General features: G+C 42.0%; 1 long non-coding RNA gene across 1 annotated transcript; it reads left to right on the top strand.

The window, feature by feature from the left end:
• Nucleotides 1–4,195: 4,195 nt before the first annotated feature.
• LOC136471147 (uncharacterized) lies at nucleotides 4,196–7,888 on the top strand. Its single transcript, XR_010761944.1, has 4 exons — nucleotides 4,196–4,884; nucleotides 5,844–6,003; nucleotides 6,324–6,369; nucleotides 6,651–7,888. It is a non-coding gene; the product is annotated as an uncharacterized lncRNA (long non-coding RNA).
• The last annotated feature ends 2,961 nt before the right edge of the window (nucleotides 7,889–10,849 follow it).

Genomic DNA, 10,849 nt, shown 5'->3' with positions numbered 1-10,849 from the left:
TCCAATGATAAACCTTATGCCCCGTTTGGATGTCTGCATTGAGACCATGGTATTGGAATTGGAAATGGCAGACCCCAATTCCACCTGTTTGGATGGTCATGGTACTGGAGTCTGGAAACTGGGCTCGATTCTGCGAGATATTCCCTTCACCTAGTGTGACCCCGAAGCAATGCCGAGCCGAGACCCTCCGTATTGGAGGGAATCGCATCCCCTTCTCCGCTCGTCGTCTTGAGCTCCGGCGCCGGCCCCTCCGTCCCCTCGCGGCCAGCCCCTCTGTCCCCTTGCCGGAGCTCCTCCACCCCCTCGCGCGCCCCGATGAAGAGGACGCCGGTCGCCAGGATCCGGGTGGCGAATGACGCCGGTGGAGCTTCACGTCGGCGGATCGACGCACGAGAGCTCCGCGGGGGGGGGGGGGGGGGGGGGGGGGGGGGGGGGGGGGGGGGCGACGCCACGCCGCGTGGATCCGGGCCTGGGGATGCCTGATCCGCCTCGACGGCAGTCGAAGCTTGCCGGAGACGAGGAAGAGGAGCACCTGGTCGCCCATACCGCGTGGAGCTGGTGAGGGAAATGGTGGATCCAGGCCCGGGGAGGCCGGATCCGCCTCGCTGGCCTCGGTGTTTGCCGGAGACTGGGAAGAGGAGCGCCTGGCCGCCGAGCTTGTTCCCCACACAGAGGGCTCGTGACCTGCCTTCGCGAAGAGCCTCGCCGCTGCCGTCCCAGGGGGCCGCGCGGGCTTCCCGGCAGCAACGCTCTCTGGCAACAGCGAGGGAAAGGTGGGATGGAGCTGGGGTGGTGGCGGGCACAGTTAGGGCTACTTTGGCAACTCAGGGCCGATTTGCCCAGGGTACGGAATCCGCTACGGGGAAATAATTGGACGAACGTTTCCCCGGGAGCCATTCCCCGTTCTTCCCCCAGTTCATGTCATCGTTTGGAAGCAGGGTGTAGGTACGGCCGGGGTGCAGAATTGCAGGTTTGAGTTTGACAAGGTAGCAGCGTGTGGGCTGGCCTGCCGTAAGTTATATAATGTTAATCAATGTATACAACTTGCATGTTTACTATGGCCATTGACTAAGCTTACTTATTCTAAGCGTGTAGTGTAAATTGCGCAATGTTTTGAATTCCAAATAAACACTGAAACCCAGTTCACAGAAACATTCTGAAAACAAAATAAAGAAACAAAAAAAATGTTATTACTTTAAAATATATTTCCTTAATCCAAACGTGCATAACAATTAAATAGCTCCCCAATAAACTCATGAGTGACACCTCAGCTGAATTTATGCACCTTAGTTCCTAATTTAGTAGTAATAATGAACTTAAGAATGAAACACAAACTTTCGTAATTTCTAAACAAATTTACAAGTTATCGTCAATAATTCCATGGGTCTTTAGCTTTCATGTTGACCTCTAGTTTCAAATACAAGTTGTTGCTGGCCCACGCTGCCTGTTGCAAACTAAGAACTTGTTAGTAAAAGTCAGACAAAATGACAGGCTAAAAGTCTGAACATTTTGTGCGACCACAAAACAAAATTAGCCGGAAAGGATAGACTTGTGTATCAACAACAAACTCACCTGCAACTTGAGGATGTCCTTCTGAATCATCGTGAATACATCTTACACTGCAGTTTCCAATTGCATGAGAGGCTATGAGAGCAACCAAATCAGTGAGAGAAGCAAGAACAAGATATGTGCACCAGCATTTACACTTTTAATTCCAGTCACGTTGGTAAGACAAGTATCTTTTACTGAATGAACAAATGACAATTGTAAACATTCAAGAATGAAGGAAACCAGAGAACAATTTAGTAAGTAACCTTTGAGCTCCTTGATCTACCTGTTCGAAAACTGGTAGATCTGATACATCTAAAGTATAGTGTTTGACAAAGACCAATTCAAAAACTGGTAGATCTGACGACAGGAAGAGGTTGCTTACCTCATTGAAGAGAACATTCAGCAGCATAGTATAGTGTTTGACAAAGACCATGACGGATAGAGAAGCTTAAGTTTTTTTGGTCCTCTGCTGGCCGTGGTTCTCATGCTGCTGCTGCATCATAGCGAGCTGATGGTGCCCATCCATCATGTTCTGCATGGCAGATTGCAATGTCAATTGTAGTTTGATCTCACCAACCAAATATATACAGAAGAAAGTGCTTCACGCTTCATCCACCACACCAACCTACTTTTCTCAAATCAGTCTCAGTATTAGGTGTGAGTGATGACTGTAGGTCTGTAGTGACTAGCTACTACTGAAATTCCGTGCACTAATTACAATACCCAGCTGCTACTACTGACCATGAATCAGTTCTGAAAGAAAAGAGTTACTAAATGACAATGACTATGGTGCTTTTTCAGCGGCACCTCTCCAATGTTTTCACTCGACTAGATCACATGGGCAAAAATATTATTCTTATGCGACCGAACTAATCACTAATCTCTAACACCACTATCTCCTGACAGTAGAGTAAGTAGACAACAATTAAACTGATCGATCTGATACATCTAAAGTACCAAAGACAGGTAGGAAGATGGGAATCTAAATAAACTTACCTACAGCCTGCGCGGCACCTGTCGATGAATCGAAACAAACTTTTCACAAAGCTTTCTGCAGGTCTATAGTGGACAGAAACGAGACACATGTAAGTGCTTCTGCATTGAAATATGAATGAACAATCAGTGTCATCTAAATTACTAAACGCATCAGGAAGAAATGAAGTTAGATTCCAATTCGATCTGATAATAATTGAGTGACATTGAATCGCAAAATGCTAGCAGTAAATCATTTAATCCTGAACAGCTATCCTGAAATTAATCACTGGATGACACATCTCTGAAACTTAGTTCTGAACTATGAAGTTCATATCAGAAAACATTTTTTTAAGTAACCTTTGAGCTCCTTGATCTACCAGTTCAAAAACTAATTCAGATATGTGCTTTAGCAAGTAAGGTAGATATATAGATCAGGAACAGAACAGTTTTGCATAAGGTTGTATGGACCACACACATATAGGATTGAAAGAAATTTTGTGTGGCACAGTTAAAGTTTGACCAAAAACCAGCAACTATGAACAATGTACCTGTGACTCTGAAAATAAATTTTACATTCAGTTTTGGAAGTTTAGTCTGGAAGCAGTTTTAGGAATAACATGTCTGGAAAATTTGAACAAATCTATAGTATCAATCCTGGTATATCAAATGGCATTTTTTTAGGTTAGCTAGCATATGGCGATCAATAGTTTCGAAGACATTCAAATTTGCCAAGAGACAACATTTTGCTAATTCTAAAGTTGAATCTTGAATTATTAATTCTACACCAAATTTACCAAACTTTAGGACCTTATATCTTACAAACTGTTGATAATTCACCATTGATCCTTAGACCAATATAGTAGCTCATTGTACCAGGAATAACTTTTGTTAAAGCCGACTAAATCATTTACACATGAAATCAAGAGATCGGAGGGGGATAATTGAGTGAGATTAATTATGACTGAACTTGAGTTCAGTTAGCACCGGCGCAGCAGTCTGCTCTGCCATACAGCTGCTTCACGCCTTCACCTGCTCATCCCTGAGCGCCATCGCTAAAACGCGCTGCCCTAGTTCCTCCGCCTCAACACACAAACAACCAGCTGCAGCCCAAACCTGGATCTACAAGGGCCAGTGAGAGGAACAGAGAGAAGAAACCCTAGCAGAGGCAGGGAGGTGCGGATGGAGGAGGAGGTTCGGGACTCACCATGCGGAGGCGGAGGTGCTCGTAGAGGAGAACCAGCGGTGGCGACGACAAAGGGACGATCCATGCCTCCATAGTGACGACGGCGGATGGGGCGGTCTCAAGTCTCAACCGAGGCGGAGTCGGGAAGAAGAAGCGATACGTCGCGACTCGTGAAACAGCGGGCGGGGAAGCGCTCCCGGCTTGATGACTCGTGGCTTCCTGTCCCGTGGAAAACGAAGGGATGGGGCTGCAGTTCCGCGTTTCGTGGGCTTCCAAGGGGCACAAGGCATTGGCGCAGGAGAGCTTGCCCTGCGTTTTCCTGGCCCGGGGAAACTACAGGGAACCTGGCGGGATTCTGTGCTTCCAAAGTAGCCCTTAAGGGTGGTATGGAGCTGGGGATTGGCTGATTGGGGAAAAAGACAGGGAATTCCTCGATTATGTACATCCAAACAGGAATTGGCATTTGATGCGTCACTCGATGAAAATTCATCTACATCAAAATAGGGGATTTGGTATTTAGTTTATTTTCAATACTGGGTCTGATTTTGTATTGGTCCCGATTCAATTCCAGTGTCTCCGACGTCTACGTCCATTCTTCCCTCCCTCGAATCCCAATTTCAGAGAAGCACCCTCTCCCGCCGCGTTCCCCTCTCTCCCCCTCACCTCCGATTCCAATGCGTCGCCGGTCTCTTCATCCTGCTCGACCGCGCGCCCTCTCCCTCCCAAATCCCGCACCACCCACCCCAAATCCCCCCGCTCCCGGCCCGCCCTCAGATCTCCCCGCGCCGCACGCCCTCATAGCTCCCCGCGCCGCCTGCTGCCCGCGACAACGCCGCCCGGCCCTCTGCTTCGACAGCGCCTCGCCCACCCCCAAAGCCCCCGCCCGACGGTGCCACATCTCGCCGTGCCACCACATCGTACAAGCTTGCCGGCGGGGGAGAAGACGAGAAGGGCGACCTCGACGCCAGAACCCGCACCTGACGCCTGGCGGCTCCTGATCCGCCCTTGCCTCTTTCTCCCGGTGTGCCGCTGCCACGCCCTGGCCATGGATCCGTCATCGTCGAGTGGGTTTGGGGTCCCAGGATTCATGGATCCAGAGGAGGACAACGCCAATGCCATGGGTTTTGATTTCTTCTCCCAGCTGGATTCCATGCCTCCGCCTTCCAATGCTGCAGGTATATACATCTAACCTTCAAGCCGGACAACCTGTTTAGCCCAATCTGGAACAACATGAATCATTCATGTGGAGATGGTCAATCTTGTCACTGCTGTTCAATGCTTGATGATAGATGCCATGCAGTATATACATCTGCACTAGTATCAGGTCGCGGATGTGCTCATATGCTTGTAACAGCTTCAGTGATTTACATGTATTTTGACCAATTTACTGTCATGAGGTTTTGTTGCTTGACTAGCCAACATAACTTCAGTGAATTTTGCTGCTGAGCTCATACGCTGCTAGCCTGCTGCTTCCAATATGCCATGAATTTTGCTTCTAGCAATATAAAGAGACATGCCATAGAAAATTTTTATACCAGCACCTTTACAAGTCTTATAGTTAATTTTTGTTCTATTTATTTGAGCATGATCAACATAAATAAATGTTTGACTCATTTGTAGAGAGCAGAGCCGAGAGCATTTGCTTGTGCACCAGTCTTGTCTCTACTTGAAACCAGGACCATGCCTTTTTAGTTTAAATATGCTTGCTGCTTATTGATTTTTAGTTGCTATGGAATTTTCGATGGTACATAAAAAATGGGCTCAAGCTTTGGCTGGAATCAGCTGAGATGGAAATCAATAGCTTTGTGTGTTCTTTTAGCTACAATATAGCTGTTAATTTGACTTGTTAGTTAACAATTTAATTTGGGCTAGTTTAAACATGTTGTACCTGCTCATCACACATATAGCTTTGTGTTCTTTTGGCTACAATATAGCTGGTGCTAGAGCATGTTTTAGTTTAAAGAAATTATATCTTTTTCTGGATTACAGCTCCATAAATAAAATGTGACAATCTGTCAGCGTTTCCTGCATCTACTGCTGACTAGACTGCTCCTTAATAATTATTGCTTTTACTTATCCGTAAACTATCAGTATTTAGGGTTCACATATTTGTCTATCCGCTTGACTTTTTCAGACACTCTTATACCTCTACACTTCTACAGAGGGCTGCAGAAAAACATAAAGATCTGAATCTGTACCCAATATGTGCAGTTTCATATTGTATCAGTGCTCCAGTTGCTCTTGCAAGGTCACCAGAGGCACAGAAAAACTACTATGACACCCTTACATCTAAAGTAAAACTTACATGCTAACTCACAATTTTGATTTTTGAGCACCACCATGCATGTAGGCACACAATTATATTACAAGTATTTTTCTGAGTCTTTATGCTTGTGAGTTTGTGTGTATATTATTTCTCTACTTGGTCTATAACACAGCTATGTTGCAGTCACAATTTCTACAATGCTGCTTCACAATTCCTTTTATTCTACACTAGTGAATAATTAGCATTTGATGGCCTAGTCACATACTATTCTTGCATTGCTCCTCCCGCTCTGCCGTAGTGGCTCCTTTGTTTTTTTACATACTTAATGGTCTTATTTTCCATTTGCAGGTTCAAAGTTTCGAGGTCTAAAAGTGTCATCAGCTTAAAAATTCAGGTGAGTGAGGGCATTTTCAAAGGACTGGTGAGTGAGAGGCTGAGGGCATTGTGTTTCTTAATTGTTGTAGAATCTCGCAACTTGTTAGCTGATTATTTGTTCAAATGCTTAATGGTTCGGAGGACTTATAAGCTCCGATTTGAGTTTTCAATTTCCTTTCCCAACTTATATCTATGTGGTTATACAATTGATCTATCAATCATTTATACTTTTGTCTGTTTTGATGCCAACATGTATATCTAAAAATAACTGCGAATTCTAAATGCCTGTTGGCTGCACAGTTTGGGATATGACAAATGTTCAGATTATGCTGAAGCTGCAGCGCCAGAGCTGCAAGCACTACTCACATCATCCGGTCAAGGTACTGTCTCATTTTTCCTATGCTAAACATGCTGTTGAATCAAGTATGTCTCAATCTTTCATGGTTCCCGTGCCCCCAGAGGTGCAAGCATTTTGAGATTGGTGCAGACCTTACTGTTTCATTTTTTTAGTACTGAAAATAAGCAACAAACTTGTCTCGGTTTTGCATAATCAATTAATTACAAGATAGACCTTTGTTACATATCGGCCACCATTCCATAATTATTTAATTAATACTTGTTGTTTATTTTGAACTCATGTTGCTTGTCTCGGTTTTGCATTGAATTAGCTTCTTTGTTGGTAGCAGTATGTTCTTTTGCATATGCAGTCTGTATGCACATGAGTATTTAATTCACTGAAATTTTATAAACTTGACATATGCTTGGATCTGAAATTTTATAAACCCCAAGTGGAGGTTAGTTTGTCATACTGCGAGGTAATTGCATGTCCTCATCCCTCCCTTGAAGCCTCCCCTTTCTTCTTGTGTGGATCTTTCTTCTTGCATGGATCTGATGACCTCCCCTTTGGCTGAATCAACATACTTTTTAGTGATTAAATAGGAAACATGAAAAGAGAAGGCTGTGAAGATATAATTAGTGTTGCTCTGGGTTTATTTTTCCACATGTTAATAGCTTTCATTAGCTAGTTAATTAGTTAGCGTTCATTTCCTTAGCTATCAGAAGATTAGCACTAGTCCTTTCATTAGCTTACCAACATGTTTATGCTTCCTTCGGTGATCAAAAGGCGTACAGTGTTCAGTCTCTAAACCATGTGAGCTGTAACTGAACATTATTAGTGGGCTGAATTTTGCTTTATTGTCTTTATAATTTTTTCTATTTAATTTTCTAGTCTAATGAGTGAATTCAAAGATGAGAAACATTATCCTGTAGATGTCTTGTACCAAGTAAATAGACCAAAAAGTTTGATAAGACGGTCTTGAAACCATTTTGTGCTTATAGACAGCCGGGACGTGAAGATATAATTAGTGTGGTTCGTGGCATGTATAGAAAGGATGGATTATCTGTTCTAGCCAGAGGAGGTAGATGTGATGGTGAGCTTACCTATGTGGGCTACTGTAAACTTTTGGTCAAATTTGTGAAAATGCATGTATCTTTATTGAAGTTGAATTCTAGCCGTGTATCTGCTGAATGAACTTTCAAAGCTCAGTGTGACATTTGTAATAATTGTTGACAGATCAATTTTTTTATTTTTTTAACCATTTAAAACTATCTCGGTGGATCATCTGTCGGTAAAACTATATGTAGCAGCAGACTATCTGTCGCTAAAGACTAGCAGCGGGCTGTCTGTTGCTAAAGACTAACAGCAGACTATTTGTCGCTATAAATATTTAGACCAAAAGATGAGCTGTCGCTAAAAGTGGTGTCTGTCGCTAAAGAGTTTTAGCGACAGCACTTACGCCGTCAGCACAAATTTGTCGCTATAACTTTTTGTCGCTATATCCACTTTTAGCGTCAGATTGTGCATCGTCAATCTCGGTGTTGTGGTGTAGTGTAATTGAAAGTCAACTCAGGAATTCAAGTACTAAAGAACGGATGAAGATGATTGATTTGTTATGCTGATGGTAGATAGTTTAGTCACATACTATTACTATCTCACTACAGTTTCGTCTTCGCTTCGCATAAAAGTTTTATGCAAAGATGGTGAAAAAAGGTTACGCAACAATAGACATCGTTAATTATAAAATTGGCGAGATCTAATAAACTTAGAAATCAAACTATGACCTTAACATATTCCTTTTATCTCTTAGTGTAACCGTATTCTCTTTTCATATTTTCTTGTACCTAACAAAGGGTACTTTTCTCTTTAACTAATGGTCAAAGCATGTGTGGCACGCACCAGAAAAGATTTTTATGAGGCGTTAAGCTCAAGTGCATATTTAATATATTGCTAAAACTTTATATTATTGTTTAGCATCTTAATTACCTCAAATGGAAAAATCAAACTATAAAGTTGTAGATCTTCTCGAACTTTCAGGTGGTGAACTAGACTCGTCCCAGGAAGCTCAATAATTTATTTGATCTAAATTTCTTTAGGTAGAATTTGAATTGTGAACTCGAGCTTGTCACGTAGCACGACAGTGCTGCGTGGGAATTTAACACTTGTTCAACTTTATTTTAAACATGCATAGTCATGTCGTGCGCCCAAGATAACGACCTTAAATGAAAAAACTTAAAATTATATATAAAGTTGTAGATCCCACCAAAAGCTACAACTTTTATTTGGAAAGTATCTCCAATTGACACCGTATAAGAAAGATATGATTTTTCCAAGACGACAAGTGCTTGTACGAGATTAATATGATGCTAAAATTTTCTATTATTTTTAAGCATCTTAATGATATCAAATGTAAAAACCCAAAACTATAAATTTGTAGATCCCATCGAGAGCTATAACTTTCATATAGAAAGTATCTCCATTTGACACTATATAAGAAATATATGATTTTTCCAAAACGATAAGTGCTTGTATACGATTAATACGATGCTGAAACTTTATAATATTTTTTTCAGCATCTTAATGATCTCAAATGTAAAAACCCAAAACTATAAATTTATAGATCTCACCAAGTACTATAACTTTCATATAAAAAGTATCTTCATTTGACACCATATAAGAAAGATATGATTTTTCCAAGACGACAAGTGCTTGTACGCGATTAAACGATCCTGAAACTTTATATTATTTTTCTTGAGTATATAAATTATCTCAAATGCAAAAACTCAAAACTAGAAATTTGTAGATCCCATCGAGGGCTACAACTTTCATATATAAAGTATCTTCATTTGACACCATATAAGAACGATATGTTTTTTCCAAGACAGCAGCGCTTGTATGCGATTAATATACTGCTAAAACTTTATTTAATTTTTTTGAGCATCTTAACCACCTCAAATGAAAAACCTCAAAACAAGAAAGTTGTAGATCTCGTTGAGAGCTATAATTTTCATATAAAGATCATATTTATTCAAGATTGTATGAAAAGGATACCATTTTTCTAAGTTTGCGCCTTGCCGCGCCAATGGCAGTGGCGCGGCAAAGATTTCCACGTGAAAATCGCTGTCCGACGTGGCAGATCGTACCGCGCCGATGCATGTGGCGCGGCAGCGTGTTTTGGCCGCGCCACGGACTTTGGCGCGGCCAAAAGTGTTAGATTTGAAAATAAAAAAGTAACATGTTAGATTTAGAATTTGTTTTAAAAAAAGGTTAAAAATACAAAAAGAAATCCTGCCTGCTCGCCATTTGTAACGCATGGCCACAGGTCGAGTAAACGGGCCTACCCTCGCCTACTGATATCGGCCTAGGTAACATCCGTTGAGGGCCTTTGCCTGAACGGGCCCAGTCGTTTTGTTCGGCTAGCTCTGGCAAATAAAGCGCGGTTCCCCAGATGTTTGTTTGCTATATATATAGTGACTCGTGGATGCGGCACCGACTAAAAAACAATAACTGTAGCTAATTTTTCACTATATTCACATACTCACGATAAAATCTATATATGCACACACATGATAAGCACACCTCCTTCAAATTTGCTTTAGCTCTACCCCGTTGGTGCCCGTGCATGGATGGTGAGATTTTGGGTTCCTCATTCGTTATTGCCTATGGTGGCCAGTGGGATGATTGAGTTGCAGCTTTGGGTTTGGTTAGCCGAACAATGCATGGGGACCCCAGACTTTCAGGCCATTGTCATAAAAACATAAAAGAAAAGATTTACATGAGTTACAAATGCACAGATTTCATTTGTTATAAGAGGTGTGGTCGTGGTCGTGCACCCAACCATCTAGATTCAAACCCTCTCTGCTTAAATTTGGAAGCCTATTAATTCTATTTATTTCTCTTTTAACTAAGGGTAAAGTACACTTTACAACCCTCAACTTGCACCAAAGTTCGATTTTCAACCTTCAACTATGAAACCGGTCAAGAAACACCCTCCAACTATCAAAACCGGACGAATTTGGTTCTCGGCCGGTTTCAAAAGCGGTTTTCTATTTTCGGGAGGCGCCGAAATTTTAAATTATTTTTTTGAGCATCTTAACGTCCTCAAATGAAAAAACTTAAAACTATAAAGTTGTAGATCTCATTGAGATCTACAATTTACATA

The sequence above is a fragment of the Miscanthus floridulus genome, chromosome 8 (assembly GCF_019320115.1).
Source record: "Miscanthus floridulus cultivar M001 chromosome 8, ASM1932011v1, whole genome shotgun sequence".
NCBI lineage: Eukaryota > Viridiplantae > Streptophyta > Magnoliopsida > Poales > Poaceae > Miscanthus > Miscanthus floridulus.
This window is presented reverse-complemented; position numbering and strand designations above follow the sequence as displayed.